The sequence below is a fragment of the Mixophyes fleayi genome, chromosome 3 (genome assembly GCF_038048845.1).
Source record: "Mixophyes fleayi isolate aMixFle1 chromosome 3, aMixFle1.hap1, whole genome shotgun sequence".
Taxonomy (NCBI): Eukaryota; Metazoa; Chordata; class Amphibia; order Anura; family Limnodynastidae; genus Mixophyes; species Mixophyes fleayi.
Genome location: NC_134404.1, coordinates 7,090,814 through 7,109,037, shown reverse-complemented (window position 1 = coordinate 7,109,037; position 18,224 = coordinate 7,090,814). Strand labels below are relative to the sequence as shown.

The following is an 18,224-nucleotide window of genomic DNA, read 5'->3' as shown; positions in this document are numbered from 1 at the left end:
TAGAGGAAGAATTTGTTTGGTTGAGTGTCCAGATAAATAATATATATATACTTTGTTTGCAGGCAAATTACCTCTCTGTGCTGATATTAACCAATTGCATCTGTCACATCCCAGAGGTTCCCAGCTTCAAACTAATATGACATCACAGGGGTGGGTGGCATTGTCACTGTGTAGCTTCCTAGCTCTGGTGGATAACTCTTTAGCTAACTCATTCTATAGACTTTTCCAAAGAACATTACATTGAAATCTAGAGTGTTGCACAAAATCGTGTGCAATGCCGCAAATTTGAACCTTTTGCATGCATTTCAGAGTAATTGATTTATTGTGACACTACTAACCCATTTATAACACATACATTTATATGTTTATATATTTACAGTTTATACATATATAAATATGTAATATATTTATAATTTATACATATATAATGTAAAGGGTTAGGGTTTATTCTTGGATTACATTAGGTTTCAGAATAATGCTTGGAGCAGGTGCAAACTCCAGATCCTAGAATTGGGCTATATTAATGCCAGGTCTATGTGAACGTAATGATCAAGTTTTTAAAGGTTAAGCTCAATGCATAATTTTGTTTTCAATTTTTATATCTCATTCCCTTACTACTAAAACCACATAGTCACATACTTGGTGCTGTGTAATGAATGATTGTTCTAGCATGAATTATTTAGAACTTTGAATCCAAATTGTGCCGGTCTGATCGAACCTGAGTGGACAGACATGTGGTGTGTCTAATAAGTTTATCAGAAAAACCAGCACAGTGCAATTTATATGAAACATTCCCCAGGTTGCCATACCCAAATAATTGTCTATTAGAGCTGTTACTTTTTTTTAAAAAAATTGTATGACAGGAACACTTTAAGATTGAGGTTTGTATTTTATTTATGTCTTTTACTCTAGTTTTTTTTTTTTTTAAACAAATCACTTGAAATCGTGTACTTTTTCCATTGACTCTCATCTTACTGGAACCCTCTTAATACCCCTTAAATAGAATACCCCTGATTACAAAGAAGGTCAGGTTTTGAATGTTATTCCCAATAAGGTACTATAAAAGTATAAGGTCATTGAAGCTGTATGTGACATTTGGACTTTATATGATTAGTGTGTTCTAAGGGGGACAGTGTGTGCAGAAAGTGGGAAAGTGTGCGTTTTGAGCAGCATGCAGTATGATTAACATTTAGCATAAAAATGACTAGTTTTCTTTATTATAAAGTTGAAATCAGGTTGAGTAACGTATATTTTGTATTTTGAGGTAATTTACTATTTCAAAAAAATGAGAATTTTAGAGATTATACAAAACAAAAAAAAACTCCTTCGAGCCGGAAGCTGCCTGCTGATCACAGGGAATCTCCTCTCTCTCTGAGCTATGGAAAGTATCACCAGGATCAGGACTTGTGTCTCTATCATCTGTCTGTGCCCTGTTCTTACATGTAGTGTGGTAAACCGTAATCAATATAATAGAGGCTCAGAAGAATGCAGTATGATTAACTTGTAGCAAAAAAATGACTATCTCTCTGCATTAAAAAGTTGAAATCAGGATGAGTAACGTATATTTTTTATTTTGAGGTAATTTACTATTTTAAAAAAATTAGAATTTTAGTAATTGTAGTCGTGGCCGACTAGAAATCCATTGGGGTCTCCCCGCGCAGGTTCAAATCCTGCCGATTCATTTTTTTTTTTTCCATATGACCAATAATCTGCAACAGAGTGTATATTTAGCCACTAGGTGGCAGTGGTGCACAACAGATGATCCCTATGTTGACTCAGGAAGGCAGACAGAGAATGACAAGACACACAAGCATACTTGCCCACTCCTAGAATGTACAGGGCCAAAATTATGTGATTTCTGACGTTGACCCGCTCCCTGGACTCGCTTTTCACAAATGTGAGGGAAGAAGGAGCGCTCTGGTGCTCCTTCTGCCCCATATCGAGTGATGAAGTCCACTCCCTCATTCTCTCTTCTCCTCCTTCCTCCTGCCAACTGGATCTCATCCCCTCTCACATCCTTCGCTCGCTTTCCCCCTCTGACTACGCCCACCTTGCACACCTCTTCAATCTGTCTCTCTCTACTGGCAGTGTCCCCTCTTCCTTCAAACATGCCCTTATCTCCCCCATTCTTAAGAAACCTAAACTTAACCCCACCTCTCTAGCTAACTACCGCCCCATATCACTTATCCCCTTGTCCTCCAAACTACTTGAGCGGATTGTCTTCAACCGCCTCTCCACTCCACTCTCTGCTAACTCCCTACCTGACCTCCTCCCTACCGCCCCCTCCACTCAAAGTCACTAATGAATGAACCTCCCTGCTCATTCTCTTGGACCTCTCTGTGGCCTTTGACACCGTGGACCACCCCCTTCTTCTGCAGACCCTTCTCTCTCTGGCACTGTCCTCACTTGGATCACCTTCCCTTGCCAACCGCTCCTTCTCTGTTTCCACTCCTGACTCATGCTCACTCCCCTGCGCCCTCCTCATTGGGGTCCCTCAGGGCTCTGTTCTCGCCCTCTTCTTTTCTCACTGTACACCACCTCCCTGGCTGTACTCATCTCTTCCTTTGGTCTCCAGTATCACCTCTATACTGATGACATTCAAATTCTCTTCTCCTGACCTTCCCCCCCCCTTCCTATCTCATGTTTCTGACTGCCTCTCCGCTATCTCCTCCTGGATGTCTTCGCGTTTTCTCAAAATCAACATTGCGAAAACTGAACTCATTGTTTTCCCTCCTTCTAAATCTTCTACCCACCGTGAACTTTCCATCACCATTAATAACACTACCATCTCTGCTGTTCACCAACCCTGCTGCCTGGGTGTCACCCTGGACTCCTCCCTCTTTTGCCCCCCATATTCAATCTCTTGCCCACTCCTGTCGCTTCCAACTACAGAATATTGCCTGCATTTGGCCCTTCCTCTCTCAGGAGGCTGCTAAAAACCATCATCCATGCACTCATTATTTCCCGTCTCGATTACTGCAACCTTCTCCTCATCGGCCTCCCCCACTCCCATCTTGCCCCTCTTCGTTCGTTCGCTCTGTTCTTAACGTGGCTGCAAGACTTATCTTTCTCTCACGCTGCTCTTCCTCCCATCTCTGCCTTGCCCTTCAATGGCTCCCTTTCCCCTTCCAAATCCTCTTTAAACTCCTCACTGTCACCTACAAGGCCCTCTCTCTTTCCACTGCCCCTTATATCTCTAACCTCCTCTCCATCCACACTCCCGCATGTTCCCTGCGTTCGGCCAATGACCGCCACCTTTCCTCTGCACTGATCACCTCATCCCAATTCAAGACTTCTCCCGTGCTGCCGCCCTTCACTGGAACAATCTCCCTCCCTCCATCCGCCGGTCCCCTAATCTTGGCTCTTTCAAACGGGCTCTCAAAACCCATCTGTTCCTTAAGGCCTACCAACCATCCACATAACCTTATCGTTCTCATCACCTCCCACTTTCCTGTCTCCTCTTGTATTTGAACCCCTCTACTGACTACCCTTGTGCCTGCTGTCCATTTCCCCTCCCCTTAGTATGTAAGCTCTTATGAGCAGGGTCCTCTTCCCTTCTGTCTCAATACCATTTCTTCTTCTCCTACACCACTCTACTTGCTATGCTTGGAGATATTGAAGTCTTGGCTATATTTGTTCTACTCTGTACTGTCGTACCCTTGTATACTGTCTGTACAGTATATTTGTATTTTGTACGGCACTGCGGACACCTTGTGGCGCCATGTAAATAAAGAAGAATAATATTATTACTTCTTTCTTTCTGCTACTGATTCTTCTCCCAATACAACCAAGCATCTGACTCGCCTTCCTCATTGCTTTGTTACATTGCTTACCTGCCTTTATGTCACCTGTAATAGTGACTGCTAGATCCCATTCCTCCTCAGTAGTTTCCATTATAGTGCCATTAATACTATATTTAGGCTTTAGATTTTTGAGACCCAAGTGCAAGATTTTGCATATTTTGGCATTAAACTGTAGTTACCACTCTCTTGACCATTCCTCTAGTTCAGGGGTCGGCAACCCCCGGCACGCGAGTCAGACGTGGCACGCGGGGCGTTTTCGCTGGTACGCCGGCCCCCAGGTCACGTCCCGACATCAAGGGGGAATGCTGTTTTCGGGAACTCCGAGCTTCCGCCGCTAGTGTCTCTGGGGGAACAGGTAGTCTCCATTTGAACTGTAGCGCACGTGCGGTCATTTATTCAAGTACCGCAGCACTACATCCTCTACCTACAGCCTCCTTCTACCTGTTTTTCCCCTCTTCGTCTCCCTTCTGACTCATTATTATTGAGTGCCTCTCTCGTGGTGCACTGTAAAAGAGAAGCCTGAAGTAAGTTAGATCTCCCATCTGCATTACAACTCTGCCTTTTCCTGCCTCCATTTTTCCCTCCCAATGTGTGCATCTGCCACCCACTTGCATGCCTCTGCCCCATGAGTGCCTCTGTCCCACCTGACCCATGTGTGCCTCTGTCTCCCAGCCAATATATGCCTCTGTCCCTCCTGCCCCATGTGTGCCTCTGTCCCCCCTGCACCAAGTGTCACTGTGTCTCCCCTGCCCATATGTGCATCTGTCCTCCCTGCCCATGTGTGCCCAAACTGTTTGTACCTGTCTTACATTGTGGCTGCCTGTTCCTTTATCTCTCCCGCTTTGTGTGCATGCCTCCCTTGTCCCTCCCATCCCATTTGTTTCCCCTTTTTTCCTATGTGCCCCCACAACCCACAGTCCTATTGTACAACACCTGCTAACCCATTGTCTTCCACATCTCCTCTTTTCTCACCTTTTGTTCTGCTCTCCTGAATGTGGTAGGCAGCGTTAATAGCTGCTGATCTGAAGCGACGTAAAGGAACAAAGGCAAAACCGCATCCACCGCCACATAACTGAACCTGAAAATTGTAACCTGAGGCTGGTGGGTAAGCAAAACTTTCCTTTAATAAATCATGTGGGCTTTTTCTTCAGAGGGTTACCTCTGGGTATAATACTGCTATTGTTGGAGGTAACCCCTAAAGGAGGCTTTTGCACAGTGAAGCCTATTTAACACAAAATATCTGTCCTTTGCGTGTGTGTATATATATATATATATATGCACACCTGGGCTTGACAAGGTTTTAGCCGGCACACTGACAGAAAAAGGTTGCCGACCCCTGCTCTAGTTTACCTAGATCATCAATCATTTGTATTATCCTTCCTGATGCGTCTACCCTGTTGCATATCTTTGTGTCATCTGCAGTAAGACATACTTTCCTTCCATTACAATTTGCAATGTCTCCAATAAAGATATTAAAAAGCACTGGTAAAAGTACAGATCCTTGGGGTACTCCACTGGTAACCTTTCCCTCCTGTGGATGTACTATGTTTACTACAACTCGCTGCTTTCTATCCTGCAACCAAGATCTTATCCATTCAACCATCTTAGAATTCAATCTCAAACTGTTGAGTTTATTTAACAGTCTGCAATGTGGGACAATATCAAAAGCCTTTCTGAGATCTATATAAGCTACATCTACAGCCCCTCCTTGATCTATTACATTAGTCACCCAGTCAAAAAAGTCATTAAGATTTGTTTGACATCCATGCAGTTTGGTATCTTATTAAATTACTGGATTTGAGATATTCTACAACTCTTTCTTTTAAGAGTGTTTCCATCTCTTTCCCTACTACTGATGTAAGGCTCACTTAGTTGCTTGCCTCTTCCTTGCTTCCACTTTTGTGCATTGGGGCTACCTTCGCCCTATTCCAGAATTACTGTATCTAGTGACTGGTTGAATAATTCTGTTAATGGTGTTACCAGCACCCTTTAAACCCTTTTAGAATCCGTGGATGATTCCCATCTGGCTCCATTGATTTATCCACTTTCAGTTTTGAAAGATGTGTTAGGACTGTTTGCTCTGTAAATGTACTTGTAACTTAACTGTGGTCCCTTCCTCTCTTTATATTTAAGTGGTTTGGCATTGATATATTCACCCAGAACTAAGCCAAAAATCGCCACTTGACAACCCCCTCTCCAACACACATACTAACAGCTGACCACAGACATCTCACCTACCTGCCGAGCAGCCAGACCCCATGTGTATGTCCTATATTACCTGGTAACCCTTTACCTGCCTGCTAGTCACAGGGAATCTTCTTTTTCTCAGTGAGCTGAGCTATGGAAAGTATCACCTGGATTAGGACTTGTGTCTCTATCAGATGTCTGTGCCCTGTTCTTACATGTAATGTGGTAAACCGTAATCACCATAAGAGAGGCTCAGCAGCATTCGGTATGATTAACATGTAGCAAAAAAATTATTATTTCTCTCATATAAAAAAAGTGGAAATCAGGATAAGTAATGTATATTATGTTTTTTTGAGGGAATTTTCTATTTTAAAAAGTGAGCATTTTAGGAATTCTACAAAATTAAAAAAATAACTCCTTCGAGCCGGAAACCTCTGCTATTCCCTGTGCCAGGCTGCTCTTGGAGCCCTGATGAAGACTGCCCTGTGCAACAAATTAATCTTACTCTTCACCAGCAGCTAACGGCGCCGCGAGTGTTGTAAGTAAAACGCGCATGTGCAGCTCTCTGTTGTCCTCTCTTAAGCCGGATGATTTGCTGTTTGTTTACTCATGTGCATGGAATATGTACCTATATTCATGCTAATAGCTATAATTGTTAGCTCATGATTATTTATTTATGAGTTATTATAGTTATTGTATTCATATATGTCACATCTGTTTGATGATTGTGCGGCAGTACAGAATCAGTGGTGCCCTTTAAATAGACATTGATGACAATGACATACCGGTTTTCTCCAGACTTTTTAACTAGAAATGTTGGGAAGTACATGAAACCTCTGAATTTCTCCTACTTCCCTTATCATGACCATAGCACACTTTCTCATGGATTTTTGTGCTAAGTAACCAAGTAGAGCTGTTATTAGCACAAATAAAATATCATATTCCCATACCGGGAGTCGAACCCGGGCCGCCTGGGTGAAAACCAGGAATCCTAACCGCTAGACCATATGGGATCTGATGAGATTGGCTCTGAAGTATCAGCTGCCTACAGACATCTCACCAACCTGCCCTGCAGCCAGACACCATGTGTATGTCATATATAACCTGGTAACCCTTTACCTGCCTGCTAATCTCAGGGAATCTCCTCTCTCTTAGTGAGCTGAGCTATGGAAAGTGTCTCCAGGATCAGGAATTGTGTCTCTATCAGCTGTCTGTGCCCTGCTCTTACATGTAGTGTGGTAAACCGTAATCACCGTAATAGAGGCTCAGCAGCATGCAGTATGATTAATATGTAGCAGAAAAATTACATTAAAAAGATTAAATCAAGACGAGTGATGTATATTTTGTATTTTTTTGGGTAATTTAGTATTATAAAAAATGAGAATTGTAGAACTTATTCAAAACAAAAAAAATAACTCCTTCGAGCCGGAATTGAACCAGCGACCTAAGGATTTCTGCATCAACTTCCACTACAGTCCTCCGCTCTACCAGCTGAGCTATCGAAGGATTAGGTGTGCATTGATTCTGTGACATCATAGGTCAAAACAAAACTGTCACTAACTGTAAAATTCCTAAGAATTTGACCCAGCGATCTACCTGGATTCACTGAGAAGTTACAGCCCCAATGAGTGGCAGAGAAGAAGGTGTAAGTGGGTATGGAAACAAGATGTATTGATACTCTAGGCTGCCTCTAACTTCTCTAAAGACTACCAATCCTTCCCACATACACAAGTGAGTGTAACGTACCACCCAAAATGTAACCATCCTGACAAAGGTGCCGAAAGTTGGGATGACTCATCAATCAGACCCTTACTGCCTAAACTGGGACAACTGGTAAACTAACAACTGCACATCACTGCCAGTTAATGACTAAAGTACCACATAGAGTAAAGGTGGTGTGTGCGGGCAGATACTGATGGCCAGATGAGAGGTAGAGATAACCAACAAACTTAAAATTGTTGAGGAACACTCCAGACATTGTGCCATTTCAAATTGAATTTGTAAAATTGCATTTTGCTGTATTTATATCCTATGAGTTGGGGCAATGTCCAATTCATTCCGCTGTTAGGTGTGGTTGGGGTAGGACTGGAATTTCCGCCAACTATGAAACGAGCTGAAAATTCCGTAGAGCAGTTTTAAAATTTTTGCTCATATTTATCAAGGGGCCATTTTTTTTAAACTGGTGCAAAAGGTGCTGTAACCCATAGCAACCACTCAGATTATACGTTTGATTTTATAAATACTCTTTAGAAAACATCTGTGCACCAATTGTCAGAAATGTCCTCCATAGAGAACAGAATTGTGTACAGCAATTTGATACTATAATTACTATACAATACAAAGGGCCTAAATGAAGTCCAAACGCAACTTGCGGGAAAGTTGTCTATTGCTCCGACCGTTTTCAAATACATGCATATCTCAAGAACATTTCCATATGACATACAGATCAGAATGCAGCACGCGCACACATATGCGCAATCAAGGTCTCATCAGAACCCAGAACACTTTAATATGAGCATAAAATAGAAACTTATCAGCATAAATATATATCTATAACATAAATGTCTAGTGGCGTGTGTTAGTCTGTCTGTGTGTGTGTGGAAAATATAAAACCAAGCTGCAGCGCCACCTGCTGGGCAGAGTTATACACTGACCTACTAAATTCTTAGTGTGTGTGAAAAAAAATAATCAGAAAGGGCTGAAATTTGGTATACTAAGATGTTTTTAATTTGTTAATTGTTAAAAGTGTTTATAAAGATTTAAAAAAAATATATATATATCTCTTGACGGAGAAGTGACAGTTGGGAGTGGTTGGTGGTTGCCGGGGGTGACAGTGGGGAGTGGTTGGTGGTTGAGGAATGGGCTATGGCCCAAATGCATGACAAGAACCTTTTTAACACCTTAAGTAGCTTGATTTGACTAGAATGCATGAGTATCATGCACGGGTTAACTTGTATATATATATATATAATTTTCAAACTTTTTTATACTAATTACATAAATAAACCTGTTTTCAATTCATACTGTACACATTCGATGCATTTATTTAGTCTATCTTAGCTGTATACAGCTGTCTGCGATAGCTACTGGTGCACATACATATAACTTTTAAATCAAAGGCTGTGTCGTGCAGGGGAGGGCTGGCAAAATTTAGCTCAGGGGGCGAAACTCGAATCAGCAGCCTATGAGGAACATTTTAGAGGAAAATAATTGCAGTTAGCACAGAGACCCAGCCCAAGGTAGCTCATTGTGGGACCGGCCCCGGGAGGCATCTGCCCCCCCATCCCTGCCAGCCTCTGATGTTGTGCCAGTCATCACTATCAGCCGGCATTTACTCTGGCCCTGTAGTGGGTACAAAAGACAGTGCTGAAAACATGCGGACATACGGCAGACACAGGACCTGAATCAGCCGGATCTTTGTTGGAACATCCTCACTGTACATGGACTATGTTAGTCCTCCCCTTCCCCTCTCAAGTGGTGGACAGTTGTGTCATTTGTGCTCAGACATGAATTGCTTTCATTGGCATAAGGTCAGTTTCTGGGCATACACAGGACTACTTCACACTACACAACGGACTTATATCCAACATAAAACAGGCCTAATATGTGTAAAACCTCAGTGTTCTGCTTGTTATACCAAAGCTGATTGGTGCAGAGTATAAAGAGTATCTCCTCTGTATTACACCAGATTAAAACACAGACCAACGCAGAGATAATGGATTTGATAGATTGCAATTTAGTTCTGTGCAGGGAATCAACCACATTATTTCAGCTATATATTATCTTATTCTCATAGATATTAAAGCACCTACAATCTGTTACAATTGGTGCTAAATGACACAGTAGTGCTGAGAAGAAACATCACAACAAAAACAAAGTTGATTCGAGGGCCTACTAGACCACCATCGCTGTTCAGCTGCTGGACACACAGAGCTCAACTCTCAGTGTCCCAGACCATGTTCTCAAGCAGCAGAGACTGCTAACACTGTTACTCCAGCCAAGTGTGCAGCAAAGAAGCCTTCACCTTTTCCAATGACCTGCATTACCTTCACCTACCTTACTCACCAATCTACAGAAGCAGAAACAAATTTTACACCCACAAATCATCCTCCGTTGTCCTCTATCTCACTCTGCTATTTCTCATGACTGCTGGTGACATCTCACATAACCCTGAGTCACGCACAAGCCTATGACCTACCTACATTTAGATTAGACAATTTCAACATTGCTTTTGACAGTGTCTCTGCCACCACAAAGCCTGTTTCTCTTACTTGTGTCTTTGGGCTTTCCCTGTGTCCTCCAACTTTCACTTACAGTAATGGACACCTATTGACACAGCCTCTCCTTCTCTCCAAACTCTACCATAAACTTCTCCACCCCTATGCCTACAAATTCATTATTTGTCCCACAATGCTCCAATCTTGGCCCTTTGAACTAATTTGCTCATTTGGCTTTCAGTATCACCTCTATGCTGACAACACCCAAATTTACCTCTCTTTCCCATACCATGCCACTTCTCTAATAACTTCTTTGACATGCTGTCTCTCTATCTCTATATGTATATACCAAATCTACCTTAATTTCTACATGTTCAAAACAGAACTTATCACAATTCCTCCTCCCAGAGTCACCACTTCTCCTCCATCACAATCAACAACACCACAAATTTCATGAGGCCCAAAGCCTGCTGCCTTGGTATCACTCTTGAATCTTCCATAGTTGAAACCACATTGCATGAATGTAAGAGTCATAATACAATGCCAGGAGTTGGTACACAGTTATATGCTTGTCAGAGAGAAAGTAAAGTAAGATATAGGTATAATAATGTGACGGTTTGTGCAATGGACTAATAGACTTATATAGCCCCTGAAGACAGAATTTGGCATAAGCTGACCTCATCCTGTTTCAGGCAAATATGTAAGGTAAAAGTTCTCTAAAAATGGTGTTATATGTCTCTCCATAATACTCCATGCTTCCCCAAACAGCCAGACTCAGGATCAAGACCCACAGAAACCAGGGAGTCATATGCTCTAGCAAGGCATCAGTATGCATGGCATTAAAAGCATAGGAAGTTAGAAGGGATCATGATCATAGACCCAGGGGTTACTATAGCGGAAAGCTGTGACATTCACATCAAGTCTGTCTTCCAGTCCTGTCGCCTCCATCTTAAAACATTGCTAGAATACGTTCCATACCGTAGATGATACTAAAACTTAGTATCATTCTCTCATCTTCTTCCGCCATGGCTATTGTAACCTCCTCCTATCTGCCATTCTCCTCACCCATCTATCCCCACTGTCACACTCTGCTCCCCAGGTATCTCTACCCGAGCCTCAAAGTACTGATTTTCATATTAACCTTCTTGGTATAGGCTGTCAGCCACGCTTGACATCTCTGATTATCCACACCTGTGGTTAGTCATTCTACTATTGGCCAGTCCTCCTTTATAAGGCTCCTCCTTTTACTTGTCCTTTGCTGGTTCTTTCAGTCTACACCTGGCCTGGTTCAGCTGCCTGTTCTGTTATAGCTACTCTGCTTATACTGCTGACTGCTGCTACTTCTTATACATCTATGTGGTAAAGCCGTGGGTCATCATTGCTGCATGTTCGGAGTTCGCTGATCCCTGCTCATCTGGTCCACTCACCTGTGGTAATCGCTGTGACCAATGCCCGCTAAGCTGCTCTGCATACACCGCTGACTGCTGTTACTCCTTCCACATCTTTGTGGTAAAGTAATGGGTCATTGTTTCTTTGTTCACTTGCTCTATGTCATCTGTGCTGGTGCTGCGGTCTACGTTTGCTGCCTCTCTTATATGTATCGCTGCTTACTGCTGAATTGCTCTACACTCTTGTGGTAAGCTATGATTCATCTTGCGGTGTTTCTGATTCCACTGACTTCTGCTATCAACACCTGCTAGCTAATCTGCTTGGATCACTTACCTTTGTTGACTCGTTCCATATCTCACTGATGCCTGGGTCCTTTCTTCGTTGCTACATATTTGGATACAGTTGAACTTTCATTCTAATGACTGTTAGGAATATTCGTTGTTGCCGATGCTGCTACTGTGTCTATTCTCCTATAGTATCAAGCTGTGCTCCTCCATCTGTAGTAATCTCAGCACTTCAGTGTACTTTCTATTTATATCTCATTCCCTAGGAGGTATTGCTGTTGTCTACAGTTATTATATATCCTGCTCATATTTGTGGAACTTCGTGATTGGTGCCACTCTACTACTATTGCCGTGGTTCTTCATTGTAGTGTATCCTGTTCCTCATTTGAACTTGTACTTACGTTTCAATTCTAGTGGAGACAGTTTTTATTAAATTGATACTTAAATCCTATCCTCTTGTATGCTGTTTGGTTCTGTTCTCCCCACTGTTATACTGGGAACTTCCCTGGAGGACCACGACCTGCAGGGTGGGAGCTGCTAAGCCCAAATTTACTTGCGGGATTCCCTGGTGAAGACCTTCCACCCTGTTAGACTCCGCGCGCCTCCAGGGGGGTCTAGTTATCCCAGTTCAAAAAGCAGGATCACACTCCTGCATGTGCTAACCGGACACCCACGTCAAAGCACCCTAAATGCCACAGCAAGATTGATCTACTTCCTTTGCTACTTAACATATGCTGCCCCATTTTGCAAATTCCCACACAGTCTTACTGTGTCCTCCAGAATCTAATTCAAATTACTCAACATTACCTTCAAAGCCCTCAATAAAACAGCCCTACATATAAATCAAATCTCATCTCAAGATACACTTCCTCTCACACTCTTAGATCTACCACTGACCTGTGCCTTGTCCCTGATAACCACCTCTCACTCCTGTCTCTATGACTCATCCCATGCTATCACGTATCTATTCTATTCCCTACAACACATAATCTTATTCAACCCCAGGCTTCAAATCTTTACATGCTCTGTGAACACTCAACTCTTTATTAGAGCTTACCCTACTGCCTCCTACGGCTACCCACACTGGTACACCCTCAATGGGGCAAGCATGAACCTTATTTATCACCTGTAATATAGTGACTGAACATTATAAAGGAATCCCTTTTGTAGACTTTATTTCTTCACTGAGACAGATGACAGCAAAGCATATATTAATAGTAATAATAGGCTTACATAATAGTAATAACATTGCAAATGAAGAATTATTGGTAATATTAGAATAAGATAAGAAAAGAGTTCAGGAGTTGCCCTCAAAGGCTTGTATTATATTTTGTTGCATTCTACTTTTATTGGTAATACTCTATTAGTACTAATATTACCTTGGAAATTCATTATCAAAATTAAGTAAAATCAAAACCATGGGCAGTAATAGGAGTGAACGATTCCCATATTGTTATATTATACTCATGCGATAGTTTAAAGGTTGGATCCAGTAAAAGGGAGAAGTCTGTGTATGAGGTAGTACAGAAAAGAGGAGCTTTGTTCAGTGAGACATGTACAGCGTTGGTGGTATAGTGGTGAGCATAGCTGCCTTCCAAGCAGTTGACCCGGGTTCGATTCCCAGCCAACGCAACAATGTTTTTAATTAATCTATACAAGAAACATTGGAGTCAGGAATCATGAAACAAGTGAAGTAAAGTCAGATCATATGTATTATTATTACTGCTGCTAGAACTGTACAAGTAAATGTGTTTAAGACAATATTTGGATAATCATGCTTAGGAGCATCGTTATTTAACAGCCCTTTAAAAGTCTAATATATTTCTAAAATAATTATGTAACAATGAATACATACTTAGAGATGATATTAACGGAAAAGTGTCTTCAAAATATAATCCATATGTTCTGTAAATCTACATTTTAATGAATGAAATTTACATAAATATATCTTGCTTTTCTCTGCACCTTGTTCGTGTCTCTTAACCAGCGCCCACCCTCTTGGGCACAGGCTTCCAGCTTGTACTGAATGTCAACCAGACATCTGACTTGTCTTTCTCATTACTTTGTTACATTGCTTACTCACCTTTAGGTCATCTGAAATAATAGACAACCCCCCAACATATGTGGAGATGACATTAACAGCATAGTATCCTAAAGATAATTCATTTATTCTGTTCAACTACATTTTAATGAATTCAATTTACATAAACAATAAAAAGATGTAAATGTAAACATAAAACAAACATAATTACAAAGCCAAAAAGTCTGTGTGTGCCGAGCAATCACATTTTAAGCAAAACTTATTTAGGGATTCTTGCAAGTCCCAGGAGGGAAAAGGTGTATGGGAGCACAAGACAGGGACAGGCTCAAGTCTTAGTGGGCACTGTTACATGGGAGCACAAGTCAAGGGTAGACACAGCTGTATGGAAGCACAAGTCAATGGTGGGCACAGCTGTATAGGAGCACAAGTCAAGGGTGGGCACAGCTATATGGTAGCACAAGTCAAGGGTGGGCACAGCTATATGGGAGCACAAGTCAAGGGTGGGCACAGCTATATGGGAGCACAAGTCAGGGACAGGCATAGGTGTATGGGAGCACAAGTCCGGGGTGGGCACCGCTGTATGGAAGCACAAGTCAAGGGTGGGCACAATTGTATGGGAGCACAAGTCAGGGACAGGCACAGCTGTATGGGAGAACAAGTCAAGGATGGGCACAGGTGTATGGGAAACTAAGTCCGGGGTGGGCACAGCTGTATGGGAGCACAAGTCCGGGGTGGGCACAGGTGTATGGGAGCACAAGTCTGGGGTGGGCACAGCTGTATGGGAGCACAATTCCGGGGTGGGCACAGCTGTATGGGAGCACAAGTCAGGGGTGGGCACTGCTATATAGGAGCACAAGTCTGGGGTGGGCACAGGTGAAAAGTCATAAATGACTAAAGCTAAGAGCTCTGCTACAAGTACAAATACATTTTAAATTTCCAATACCGGGAGTTGAACCTGGGCCACAATCAGGAATCCTAACCTCTAGAATCTATGTGACCTGACAGCAGGATACGTGTGATAAGAACTGAACACAGATATGTCATCTACCTGCAATGCAACCAGACTACATGGGGGGAATTTATCAATGTGAGGGTTTGGCAGGGAGATCAAGCCCACCGCACATCAAAGCATTTCACCAGTGATATTACATTCACACTGCTGGGGATGTGCCCCACAGGGGGGTCCTGATCTTACCTAGGGATACAACTTGTGCCAGTACTAAGCAGCATTGCCATTATCATGGTATATCTGGCCGATACCAAGTTAAAAAAAAATGTGTCTCCTTAATAAATCAAACTGTTTGCTGTGTCCCCTTGAGTAAAAAAACAAACAAATCATATACATGCCCTCTTTATAAATAAAAATACTAATAGAACCACCTTTATTAATTAAAATGGTAATAGTACACCCAGCAGTTTTTCTGCGAAATTTCAGTGGTTTGCTATTGATAAAATGACCCAAATCCTCACTTGACAAAACCCACCCCCTCCATAGTAATAGCTGAACACAGATCTCTCACCTACCTGCTGTGCAGACAGACACCAGGGGTCTGAGTCATTAAGGACATTAAGCAAAAACACAAAAAAAAACATGCAAATTTTTTCCTAGACAAACCATGTGACAATACAAGGGGTGCAAATTAGTTTATTGTTTTGCACATAAGTAAAAATCTGGCTGTGTTTTCATGTAGCACACAATTACATGATAGCTTTAGTTTTACACTAAAATTTAAAGTTGATCTGGGCCATGTCCTACCCCAACTATAAATCTGTCCCCACATTTTAAATTTACCTCCCCCTCCAATGCATCATGGTTTTGCCCAGGTGCATACTTTTTTATGTTTTACTTTCCTTAATCACTCAGGCAGAGCCGTAACTTAGAATTGTAGCGCCTGGGGCGAGAAATACAAACGCCACCCAACTAGCCCTCAATTTTAACCAAATTAACCTAAAATATTCCTAATTTGCGTCCCCCTTAAGCGTTGTGCCCTGGGCGGTCGCCCCTGTCGCACAGCCCTAGTTACGGCCCTGCACTCAGGCCCCCTGTGCATGTCCTATATAACCTGGTAACCCTTTACCTGCCTGCTGATCACAGGGAATCTCCTCTCTCTCTGAGCTATGGAAAGTATCACCAGGATCAGGACTTGTGTCTCTATCATCTGTCTGTGCCCTGTTCTTACATGTAGTGTGGTAAACCGTAATCAATATAATAGAGGCTCAGAAGAATGCAGTATGATTAACTTGTAGCAAAAAAATGACTAGTTCTCTCCATTAAAAAGTTGAAATCAGGATGAGTAATGTATATTTTTTATTTTGAGGTAATTTACTATTTTAAAAAAATTAGAATTTTAGTAATTGTAGTCGTGGCCGACTAGAAATCCATTGGGGTCTCCCCGCGCAGGTTCAAATCCTGCCGATTCATTTTTTTTTTTCCATATGACCAATAATCTGCAACAGAGTGTATATTTAGCCACTAGGTGGCAGTGGTGTACAACAGATAATCCCTATGTTGACTCAGGAAGGCAGACAGAGAATGACAAGACACACAAGCATACTTGCCCACTCCTAGAATGTACAGGGCCAAAATTATGTGATTTGTGACGTTGACCCGCTCCCTGGACTCGCTTTTCACAAACATGAGGGAAGAAGGAGCGCTCTGGTGCTCCTTCTGCCCCATATCGAGTGATGAAGTCCACTCCCTCATTCTCTCTTCTCCTCCTTCCACCTGCCAACTGGATCTCATCCCCTCTCACATCCTTCGCTCGCTTTCCCCCTCTGACTACGCCCACCTTGCACACCTCTTCAATCTGTCTCTCTCTACTGGCAGTGTCCCCTCTTCCTTCAAACATGCCCTTATCTCCCCCATTCTTAAGAAACCTAAACTTAACCCCACCTCTCTAGCTAACTACCGCCCCATATCACTTATCCCCTTGTCCTCCAAACTACTTGAGCGGATTGTCTTCAACCGCCTCTCCACTCCACTCTCTGCTAACTCCCTACTTGACCTCCTCCCTACCGCCCCCTCCACTCAAAGTCACTAATGAACCTCCCTACTCATTCTCTTGGACCTCTCTGCGGCCTTTGACACCGTGGACCACCCCCTTCTTCTGCAGACCCTTCTCTCTCTGGCACTGTCCTCACTTGGATCACCTTCTACCTTGCCAACCGCTCCTTCTCTGTTTCCACTCCTGACTCATGCTCACTCCCCTGCGCCCTCCTCATTGGGGTCCCTCAGGGCTCTGTTCTCGCCCTCTTCTTTTCTCTCTGTACACCACCTCCCTGGCTGTACTCATCTCTTCCTTTGGTCTCCAGTATCACCTCTATGCTGATGACATTCAAAATCTCCTCTCCTGACCTTCCCCCCCCCCTTCCTATCTCATGTTTCTGACTGCCTCTCCGCTATCTCCTCCTGGATGTCTTCGTGGTTTTTTCAAAATCAACATTGCGAAAACTGAACTCATTGTTTTCCCTCCTTCTAAATCTTCTACCCACCGTGAACTTTCCATCACCATTAATAACACTACCATCTCTGCTGTTCACCAACCCTGCTGCCTGGGTGTCACCCTGGACTCCGCCCTCTTTTGCCCCCCATATTCAATCTCTTGCCCACTCCTGTCGCTTCCAACTACAGAATATTGCCTGCATTTGGCCCTTCCTCTCTCAGGAGGCTGCTAAAAACCATCATCCATGCACTCATTATTTCCCGTCTTGATCACTACAACCTTCTCCTCATCGGCCTCCCCCACTCCCATCTTCCCCTCTTCGTTCGTTCGCTCTGTTCTTAACGTGGCTGCAAGACTTATCTTTCTCTCACGCTGCTCTTCCTCCCTTCTCTGCCTTGCCCTTCAATGGCTCCCTTTCCCCTTCCAAATCCTCTTTAAACTCCTCACTGTCACCTACAAGGCCCTCTCTCTTTCCACTGCCCCTTATATCTCTAACCTCCTCTCCATCCACACTCCCGCATGTTCCCTGCTTTCGGCCAATGACCGCCACCTTTCCTCTGCACTGATCACCTCATCCCAATTCAAGACTTCTCCCGTGCTGCCGCCCTTCACTGGAACAATCTCCCTCCCTCCATCCGCCGGTCCCCTAATCTTGGCTCTTTCAAACGGGCTCTCAAAACCCATCTGTTCCTTAAGGCTTACCAACCATCCATATAACCTTATCGTTCTCATCACCTCCCACTTTCCTGTCTCCTCTTGTATTTGAACCCCTCTACTGACTACTCTTGTGCCTGCTGTCCATTTCCCCTCCCCTTAGTATGTAAGCTCTTATGAGCAGGGTCCTCTTCCCTTCTGTCTCA

The 18,224-nt window shown here is 43.0% G+C and overlaps 3 non-coding genes across 3 annotated transcripts; 1 reads left to right on the top strand and 2 right to left on the bottom strand.

The window, feature by feature from the left end:
• Positions 1 to 6,931: 6,931 nt before the first annotated feature.
• Positions 6,932 to 7,003, bottom strand: TRNAE-UUC (transfer RNA glutamic acid (anticodon UUC)). The gene has a single exon. It is a non-coding gene; the product is annotated as a tRNA-Glu (tRNA).
• Positions 7,004 to 7,406: 403 nt separating this feature from the next.
• Positions 7,407 to 7,496, bottom strand: TRNAY-GUA (transfer RNA tyrosine (anticodon GUA)). The gene is given in 2 exon segments: positions 7,407 to 7,442; positions 7,460 to 7,496. It is a non-coding gene; the product is annotated as a tRNA-Tyr (tRNA).
• Positions 7,497 to 13,440: 5,944 nt separating this feature from the next.
• On the top strand, positions 13,441 to 13,512 carry TRNAG-UCC (transfer RNA glycine (anticodon UCC)). The gene has a single exon. It is a non-coding gene; the product is annotated as a tRNA-Gly (tRNA).
• Positions 13,513 to 18,224: the final 4,712 nt, after the last annotated feature.